Source organism: Nuphar pumila, unplaced genomic scaffold (genome assembly GCF_984573655.1).
Source record: "Nuphar pumila unplaced genomic scaffold, dmNupPumi1.hap1.1 HAP1_SCAFFOLD_1454, whole genome shotgun sequence".
NCBI classification, from domain to species: Eukaryota; Viridiplantae; Streptophyta; class Magnoliopsida; order Nymphaeales; family Nymphaeaceae; genus Nuphar; species Nuphar pumila.
The window spans coordinates 9,591-20,236 of NW_028323681.1; the positions used below are offsets into that span (position 1 = coordinate 9,591).

General features: G+C 54.5%; 1 non-coding gene across 1 annotated transcript; it reads right to left on the bottom strand.

Moving 5' to 3' along the window:
• Positions 1-9,735: 9,735 nt before the first annotated feature.
• TRNAV-AAC (transfer RNA valine (anticodon AAC)) lies at positions 9,736-9,809 on the bottom strand. Its single transcript has one exon. It is a non-coding gene; the product is annotated as a tRNA-Val (tRNA).
• Between the last annotated feature and the right edge of the window lie 837 nt (positions 9,810-10,646).

A 10,646-nucleotide genomic window follows, 5' to 3' on the forward strand; every position in this document is an offset into this window, starting at 1 on the left:
ACAAAGAATCCAACGTACACTCGCAATGATACAATGACCCCTTTGGGCACGTCATGATTTGCAACTAGCCATTCACCTCGAAACCACCGCCAGTCAAGGTTGCAAAGACTCCAAGGCCGCGTGACCAATATACTGGACGCCGGCTGCTTTGCAATGTTGGTGCGTGGTCGCTGAGATCCTTGGCACGTGGAGTTTCACGCTGGAAGCATACAAGGAAATAGGTCCTTTCATCCGGAGGATGGCCCAGGACTCAGTGCCGACAACAACCATCTCTGCACTGACTACAGAAATGATCCGCACAAAGCTCACGTACATGTTTGCCAAGAGTATGCGTTTCTTTTCCAACTCTGCATGTATGCAACACACCTTTGTGGCGCAGGGTACAAGCTATCGGGTATTTGTACTTGACAGATGGTGGCAGAACCGGAACAGCTCAGTGAGTGTGTGCAAGTACTTTCCGGACTGTGTCGTGGTTCCAATGATCCGAGGAAAAATCCACTTCACAGAGCCACAAGGCTTGCTGAAGGACTTTCAGTCTGCCGGCATTGTTGCACCAGGCTCCGTGCAGGTGTCATCTTCAAACGCAAAAGCTCGTGCGGCCGAGTTAACAAGTAAACCAAAAAGTGCGCATCTGCGGACTTGTTCTGACTTGCGAGCACCATCCTTGAGACAGGAGAATCAATCACGGAGATGCTGGCAATGATCATGAGTCCTTTCGAAACACTCTCGTGTCCATATCGGCCACTCCAAGCGCAATTTATGAATCCATCTAGGAAGACTAGTATATTTCAGCAACATGCATGTCGAATGTCTTATCTATAGAGAAATTGTTGGTTTGATGATCCAGTAGATGACATGCATGCTGGCCTTCAAGGTGCAACCTGCGTGATGATACTGTGCTGGCAAGATGCATTGCGAGACACAGACTGTCAATGGTCGAGAAAGTGATGGTGACATTGAGAATATGGAAGGTAGCGAAAGACATTGAAGTATTACCAGTGGAGGTCATGCGCTCCCGTTCTTGATGTGTGACATCAGCAACTCGAGGAACACAACACTGTTCAGTCCAAGGTGCATCCAAGCTCGCATGTTGACAGCAGCCAGTGACTGCAGATAGCATTCGATCATCTGCCACAGCCATCCGGGACAGCGTAAAGCGCATGGCTGCAGCAACTCGGGGAGCGACACGGAAGCTGCTCAACAAGACAGAGCATGTCTCGGACGCAGGCGGAGTCCGCACAACCCCAGCAGCATCTAAGCCAGCCGCGGCCTCGGGTTCGCGCACCACATCCCGCAACGAAGACTCGATTGGCAAGTCTAACGGTGCCACCTTGCTGTCAAAGGCCGCATCACTCGTTCGAGACCGCACCGTGACGGGGCGGCGCACCTCCACGGTTTCGCTTGGGAGGGTGCTGACTCACTTGGCGCTCCTGCGCCTGCGTGAATTGGTGAGCTCTTGCCTGACTGTGTGACAGCAATGCAGCATCGCAATGCAGGCAGGAGAGATGCAGCAACGAACATCGGGGCAGCCATTCTTTGGGCCATACTCACACATGTCATCCCAGCGACTGTGGTGGTACAGAACGGGAACCCATGTGCATGACCACTAGCTTGACAGCAGGTCACACGCTGCACAGCGGCTGTTTGTTATAAAGATCCGCAGTCGTGTTTTGTTGGGTGACAGGTCCTTTGCATGTTGCTTGCTTGTTGCAAAGCATGACACTTGCCGTTGTGAGGGATATCGGTCGGCACGCACAAGCAGATAGTCATCGCCACTTCCCTCTGCTCTCCTATTTCACTTCTGAGGGCGGCATCTTGCTGCAGGGACAACTGCCAGGGGGTCCGTTGAAGCCAAACCAGGCAATGGTCATCCTTGAAGATGACACGGCCATTGGTATGCGCAACGCAGCTGCTATTCTTGAGAAAGCACTCACTGAGCAGCCCGCTGATTGGGACATGAATGTGCTCTACGGTGGCCTCAAAGCCTGCCGTGTGGCCTCCAAAGACCCAATGTGCGCAATCTCCTTGCATATGGATGAGAAACAGGCAACGGGTGCAGCATGAGCATTAACGTTGCGGTAGCAGTGTGAACTTGGCTGCCTAAACTGCTGGCTGTATAAATCCTGTGTGATTATATCTATTTGATGATAAATGACACGGGTGGAGTATTCAGTTGATACTTAAAGTAAACACTAGCGAAATCGTACTTATGTACTGATGGCATCATTCGCCACAACAGTACTGCGAAATCCTCAGATCAGATCCAACCGCTCTGCAACAACGAACACACACACATAATCCTAACTCCTGAGGCTACATCTCAACACTCCCCCGGAGAACGCAAATCAGAACAAAGAAATGAGAGCGTTCTCTCGCACACATGGAGCCTACTGCTCCCCGACAGACAGCATTCCCAAACCTACTTGGCAGACAACGTGAGCGGGGTGAGGCAGCGCCTTGGTCATGCAATCAGATACGTTATCCACTGATCTACAATACTCAAAACACAGCTCCCCACTGGCCACGCGATCGCGGGCGAAGTGGTGTATGATGTCGATGTGTTTGACGCGCGCGCCCTCCTTCCTGTCCTTCAGGAGAACAAGCGCCGCAGCGTTGTCACAGAATATGGTAAATGGGCCTGTCACCGGGAAGTCCTGCGAAAGCAAGCCCAGATCGGGCTCAATCTTGCGGATCGCCAGTCCTTCTCGCGATACACTGCCTGCAGCCTGGTATTCAGCCTCTTGGGTGGAGGCCGCTGTCGTGACCTGCTTCTTGGAGTTCCACGAGACGGCGCCGCCGTACATCGTAGCAACGTACCCACTGATGCTGCGCCTTGTGTCGATACACGATGCATAATTGGCATCACACCAGGTCTGAAGGGGCACCGTGGCGCGTCCGTAGGTGATACCTAGGTGAGCCGTGTGGCCGACGTACCGCACGAGGTCGAGCACGGTTTCCCAGTGCGTCGCCGACGGAGCTTGCACATAGGCAGACAGCGCGCCCACTGCCAGGGCTATGTCTGGCCTCGTGCATTGCGCCAAATGCAGTAGGCTCCCTACTACGGATGCGTATTCTGCGGCGTCCGCCATCAGCTCCCCGTCACGCGCTTTCCGCAGCTGTTTGAAGACAGCCGGAGCCATGGGAAGAGTACGATGCTGGCCTGTGACGCGACAAGCCTCAGCCAGGGCGCGTGCTTTATCTTCTTGGTCGATGGTGATCGTCCGGTTGACACGGTCGCGCGTGATGCGGATGCCGAGGAAGTCCTCGACCTCCACCTCCCGGATCTCGAACAACTCCCCGATGCGCTTCACCAGCGCGTCCGCCTCTGCAACCGTGCGCGCAGCCACAAGGCCGTCGTCCACGTAAAAGAGCGCGAGCACCGAGCCGTCTGGCCCAGACAAGATCCACAGCGATGGGTCACTGTCCGACTGAACGAGGCCCTCCGCGCGCAGAGTCGCCTCGAGCTTCTTGTTCCACGCCCTGCCCGATTGCTTGAGGCCGTACAGCGCCTTGCGCAGCCGGCACACCCCTGGTCCCGTGCCCGCGCCTGGGGGGCGTCGCATGTATACCTCTTCTTCCAACTCAGCGTTGAGGTACGCCGTTCGTATGTCGAACTGACGGAGTTCAAGGTCCTCATGCGCAGCAACTGCCAGGACCATGCGCAGCGTCCGATACGTGCACACTGGCGCGTACGTTTTCTCGTAATCGAGCCCATAGCGCTGCCGGTGTCCGCCGGCCACCAGCCTCGCCTTATACCGCCCACAACGCTTGCGCTGCAGCTCAAATCTGCAGGTGAGCGCTTGTTTTCCCGGGGGAAGCTGCTCAATGGTCCAGACGTCAAATTTCTCAAGCGAATCGAGCTCTTCCTTGACAGCCTTACGCCAGCTGTCGCCATCCGGGCGTGCGTACGCTTCCTCGAGCGTGAGTGGGTCTGGGCCCCACGGCGACGCATCCACTCTCGCCCGCGACGCAGCCATCGCCATGCGCTCCATGTCCCTGCGCACTGCTCCCCGCTCGGTTTCCCCACTGTTCAGCAGGGGACGCCACAGCGCACTTGCGAGAATGTGTTCTTCCTCGGGAATCGGTGGCAGTTGCAGCGGGTCGTAGGCAGACACATGTGGGGGGTGGGAGCCTCCGCTCCCGTCCAGGCGAGCAGTGTTCACCCCCGGACGAAAGAAGTTCGGCGCAATGCGCTCACGTCTGGGCCGGTTCTCGGGGGCTGATTGTAGCGGGACTGCGGGTTCGCGTGGAGCGGCCGGGTCCACCACAGCTCCAGGAGCAGCGCCGGGCTGCGCTACTACCACCTGCACGTGGTCCGGGGGCGCAGGAACCTGCGGCGCAGCTTGCAGCAGCGCCTGAGGCTGCACTTCCGCGAGCTGCAATGCGGCTTCGTCGGCAGGAGGGTCTTGTTGTGCCGGGTCGTCCGACTCCCCTTGCAGGTCGATCTCACCCGCGTCACTTCCGTCGTGCATGGGAGCTTGATGCACCTCGTCACCCGGACCCTCATCGTCACCTCCCTCGACAGTTGGCAGCGCCGCCTCGCCGTCATCGCCGCCGCCTCCCTCTGCTGCCAGCAGCGGCACGGCGGCTGGCGGCAGCGCGGGGATGTCGACGTTGGGCTCAGCCTCGTCAAAGGCTGCCGTGCGCGAGACGACAAGCCTCCCATCGTCGAGCAATATGCGGTACACGCCTGATCCCGTGGGGGGCACCAGCCCCACGAAGCGCCCTCGCACCGCTCGATCTGCGAGTTTGTGCCGCGCCCCTGTATTCGGCACGTGCACCCACGCGATGCATCCAAAGACTTTGAATCTGGTGCAATCCGGACGTGTTCCCAGCAGATGCTCATGCGGAGATACGCGGCCCCCGCGCTTGAGGGTGCAGTTGGCCAGTTCGCACGCGTGCATCATTGCATCGCCCCAACGACACTCGCTCATGTCGGCGTCAATCAGCATAGGACGCACTTTCTCCATGAGGGTTCTATTTTTGCGCTCGGCCACACCATTGGACTCTGGTGAGTAGGGGGCGTGTCGGCTCGGGCTGAATCCCCTTCCCCTCATAAAATTCCGTTAGCTCTGAGTGCATGTACTCTCCGCCACGGTCGTGTCTCACGCGCTTGACCACCTCCCCAGTCTGGGTTTCAAGCCAACGCACAGCGGCCTTCACCGCGGGGGGCACTTGGCTCTTTTCGCGGAGCAGCTTCACGATGGTGTAGCCAGTGAACTCGTCCGTCACCGTCGCCGTGTAGACTGCGCCGCCGTGGCCAGCAGCAGGCGTGGGCAGCGGCCCCATGACGTCCATGTGGAGCCTGTGGAGGGGGGACATTGCTGGCGAATCGCGAGGCGGGTGCGTCGACCGGCACATCTTCCCCGCCACGCAGGGCTTACATGTTCCAGCCTTCCGCGCCTGCATGAACTCAGCAGGAGTGACACCGCACCCAGGTAAGAGTTTCTTTCGGGCCATGTCCGCAAGCGCATCGTAACCAACATGTCCCAGACGCCTGTGCCACAGCTGCGCCAGTGACTCAAAGTCTACACGTGCCGCCCCTGCGTGTGCTCCGCCTACGTGTGGCGAGTTCTCACCGCTGCCGATCCAAAACAGGTCTGCCCGGCACGCGCCTCGCATCACCACGCGCCCCCTGTCGACAACCAGGGCCTCGTCCTCTCGGCCGCTGGTGCGTGACGCCACAAAATGCACGTTGATTCCGGCTCTCATGAGCGCACGAACAGAAAGGAGGTTCCCAACTAGATCCGGTACATGCAGGACGTTGTGCAACATGAACCTGCCAGTTATCCCCTGCAGGGCGACACTGCCCTCCCCCACTGCGTACCCGAAAGCTCCTATTTTCCCAAAATTTATTTTGATAGGCCGAGGCAGCTTACGGTATTGGACGAAATGTGCGGCACCGCCACCTGGGGACATGGTAGGATGACAGCCAGAGTCTAGCAGCCACGGATCATATGGATGGCACGAACCTGCAGCGTGCGCGTGCCCGATGGGAGGGTGGGGGCAGTCCCGAACTCGATGCTCGGTCGACCCACAGCGATAGCATTCTGGTGGAGGCTTCTTGCTCTTGCCAGGGTTCTCGTGAGACGTGCCCGCTGCGAATGCACCTCCCTCAACAGCCATTTCTGGCATGCGCCTGCCGATGTCATCTAGCAATTCTTCAAGCGCGTCGAGAGTCATGTCCATGGGTCCGGTGAGCAGACCTTGCACTGTGGACGTCCATGACGCAGGCAGCGCGTCTATAATCACGAGCCGTAACTTCCGCTCGCTCAGCCCCTCATCCATGCTCTCCAGGAAATGATTCAAGCTGTATGCACGTGAGAAAAGGTCTGCAATTGACTCGCCGGCCTGGAGCCTTAGGTTTCGGAGCTCACGATCCTTGCTCGCTAGCTGCACCCTGGAGACTGCCGCAAACCTCTCTTTCAGGCCCTCCCACAGCGCTTGTCCGTCCGTGTACGACGCACATCGCATCAATAGTTTTTCCGACAGAAGCTTCATCAATTCTGCCTTGGCCTGTTTGCCTTTGATGTGCGACGTCGCATCCTGGCCACGCTCTGGCGGCTGTAGCGCTTCCCACAACTGCTTCTCTTGCATGTGACCTGTCACCATTTCCGCCCACATCTGATAATCTTTCAGATCTCGCAATTTCGGGATACCCTTGTATTCCGACATGGTTCACACGGGTTGATCTGCGTCGCCTCAACGCCACTCAGTGCCCCGCAGCTCTCGTGCTGGGCCCATAACCTGATGATAAATGACACGGGTGGAGTATTCAGTTGATACTTAAAGTAAACACTAGCGAAATCGTACTTATGTACTGATGGCATCATTCGCCACAACAGTACTGCGAAATCCTCAGATCAGATCCAACCGCTCTGCAACAACGAACACACACACATAATCCTAACTCCTGAGGCTACATCTCAACACTATTCCCTGAATATGTCAGCTATGTATTCCGCACTACCATCCAAGGCACGACAGCTCGTACGGCTAGGGTTGACACTGTGCTGCTGTCTTGCCTTCACAAAAACCCACATGGCAGGCCAGGAAAGCAAAAGGGTCATGTGTGCCTGCTTGGGTAGCTTGTGCGGCTTGAGCCTGTCAGCATGAGTGACAGAGCTGTGGTTAATGTCCTAGCCTTGGAACTGAGACTCGCACACTGTTTCATTAACAGCGATCCCTGCATACACCACAAGCACAATGCGCACAGCTGCAACCTAGTCAATGAGAACTTGTTGTGGACAACAGGCCTGTGGCAATCGTTATATTATTGCGTTCTGAATCTACTTGTCTTCTTTGTATGGAGGTCTTCGTCAGTTACGCTTATTTACAGTTGCCCTGTGCAGCTGAGTGCATCGCCAGCGGTACTAGGAGTTGTGATGTAAAAATTCCCAGCCCTGCACACCGCTGCCATGAGTGTTACAATATTCCCAGCTACATGTACGCCACCATGACTGCAACCCACCTACAGGTTACAGGGTCGCGGAGTTGAATATAGTGTGCATATTTTGCACACAATAGTTAATGTTCACAATGAGAGTCACTGTATATATATATATATATATGCAATACCCACTTATAAGCGACTTCGAGATGGCAAGAAAGACAATTTTGCTGGGTCCCTCTGATCCGTTTGGACGTCTTGTATCTCATGTACACAAGTACCTGCACATGTGTCCTTGACTAGAAACTGACATCCCTTGTCATGCAGGACACCGCTTGGCTTTGCTATGAAAGAATCGGCCTCCAAAGCAGGTGCAGCCACGCGGAACGTCTCCAGCATTGACCCCTACGCCACATCGGTTGTCCCCATCAACACAAGGCTGTTGTCCGTTGTTGCTCTGGCATACAGCAACACCGCGAAGGACAAGATTTTCCAGCACCTGCCTGCAAATGCATCCATGGAGTACTGGTGTGCTCCCCTCTTACCATTGACAACCTTTCCACTAAGCACGCTGCAGCTAAGAGCCCAGGGATGGGCAGGAAAAATCCAGGGATATGGGGCTGGATGGGCCTCTCAAGGCCACATTAAGAATGAACCAATCCAATCGGGAGTCACGCTGTGTCCCCTCCGCCGCAAACACGGCCAGAGAGACGTACCTCACTCAGCACACTATCCCTGCCATTTGGTCGGTGGAGTTGCTGGTTCCATGTGCTGTGATATGCAACTTCAGGAGGCCCTGTGGCCCGTGATGGGAGATGTGGGCATGATATGCGGCTACATCTATGTTCCTCGTAGTAGACATGAGTCTGGGTGGTGCTCTCACGGTAATGTTGTGGCAGGGAATGAGGACCTTTTCGTTACAGTCTAAGCGTGCCGTTGGCACAGGGGTTTGCTAGCTATCGAACTGATGCTCCGCTCGTCTATGAGTATCCTACACATACATAGACTGGTGCACAACAAGCTGAATTTGACAGGAAGGCTTCAAACTTCAGTTTCTGATGATGTCGTGCAGGTTGTCATACATGCTTCCTGGGCCAGTATCCATTCGCAGAAAACCGCCCGCCTTGAACGCATATGCACTCTGCAACTTCCGCTTGTTGCGCCCGTCTGTCAAGCAACTGCACCGCGCCATCAATGAGATTGGCAACATTGACAGTGACAGTGCGTTTCGATCAACCTCCTCAGATTGCTTTCTTCGTTTCAGCAAGTTTACTTGCTGTGTCTTGCATAGTCCTCACAAGGGCACACTATATCTCCATCTTGGTCCTTGCTATCATTTCATGGCTTTCCCTGTTCATAACTGGGGATGAAGCGCTCGATGTAGACCATGCTGCAAGACTTGAGAGATGCGGGTGTTTGCAGATGAAGGCAGCGTCAAGAAGGGTAAGAAAATCGTCCGGGATTACTCAAGCAAAATGAGCGCAACCAGGACTGATACAACGTCCTGGTGGTCCTCACTTTTTGGCAGAGCAACCAAAGCACCAAAGAAAGAAGAGGGGGCGCGGCGATAAAGTAATGGCAAACAAGCATATGGCCAACATTTTGCCGATCCTGTTGGTCCGGCAAGCAATTGCTCCAGAGACAATTGTGCCGATGCATGAATGGAATGGATTCAACGCTAGCCATGGAGCTTGCCACATGTCGTACAAGACGCAGAGTGAGGAATATGGCATTAATACAGTGACAATGATGCACCATGGTTTTCTCCTGATCTCTTTATCCACTGCCTCTCATGTTGCCCGCCTTTCAAGAGTTTCTGCAATGAACCTGTTGTGTTCCTGATTCATGCAGGTCTGTAATGGTACAGTGCAGGCTATACAGCAAACCTCCTCGAAACATGACTTGAGGCAGTGCCATGGCACTCCTTTCCCCTTCAGCAGCACTGTCAGGCGCAAGCAGTGGCTTCCACTTGGTATTATTTCACCGTCTTGGCGGGATACGTCCAGGCAGTGAGGTAGCCTTGGTAGCCCATTGTCGACACCAACCCATTCGGCGCAAATTTGCATATCTTAATTTGCGTTTCTGAGTATCGGGCGATAACGAGGGCTGGCAGAAGTTGCACAGACAAACTCTTATCCCACTTCGATTGTGGGTTGCGTCTAGGCTGGCGCATCAAGTGTATTTTTGAAACGACGTCACTGCATCTGATTGCAACAAGGACAGCTGAGTGCTATCGGTAGAAGAGGTGCGTCTGCCGTCTGATTAGCTAGAATCGTTTGTCTGGACCATGAGTTTTGGGGTGATGAAAGGATGTTCACCGACGCAAAATGTTCAAAAAGCGTATATGATTCCTGACAGAATTGAACTGCCGACCTTCTGTGTGTTAGACAGACGTGATAACCAACTACACCAAGGAATCTGATGCTGAATCAGAGGACTCTTGCATGTCCAATATGCGAATCAAAGCTAATATATACCACTTTGTGCCAGTTTGTGTTTTGACAGGCCGTTGCTTCTGCCACTATCTGGAGATACCATTCGCATGACACCCCGCTATTAGCGTCGCTAAATGTTATTCTGTCCGAAATAGAACTCGGCCATCACGATATGTAGCAGAGTGGGCGGTAAGTACGGAGCATCTCGAGATACCTAGATACTTGGTGCGTGCAGTGCGTGGTTCATAAATTGCGGCTGGCTCTTGTGGGCAGCTCATGAGGTCCATGTGTGCAACTTCATTGGCTGTCGATCGTGTACAAGCACCTACCTGTTGTTTTTTCTCCTACCTGATCAGCTGCATGCGATTGGAGGATAAGCGATCGGTGGCGGTCGCTTGTCCAAAACCTGAGAACCCTGGACATGTTCAGTGTCTATCAAACCAGACCAATAACTGACTGTAGCGCAGTTGTTGCTAACTCGGCCAACAGAATCCCTGTTTTATATGAGGACTGTAAAGTAAATCTCAAACCCACATGCTGTCGAACAGGCTGTGGCACAGCCTGTGGCATTGTCATGCTTGAATCTTGATTCCCCACTCTGACAGAGCGATTTTTCAGGACTCTTTTCCCGAAAAAGAGTTCTTCTTTCTTGCCCCTCTGGACCTCCACCGACCCTCTGAAGAACCTCGGAAATTATGCAGCTCATGGTCTGAAGTTGAGTCTGTTGCGGTTCGGCCATGGTCTTTCTTTAGCACTTATGATTATTTTGGAACTAGACAGTGACATCCAGTGATGACGCCTACGTGCACTGTTATCAGTTG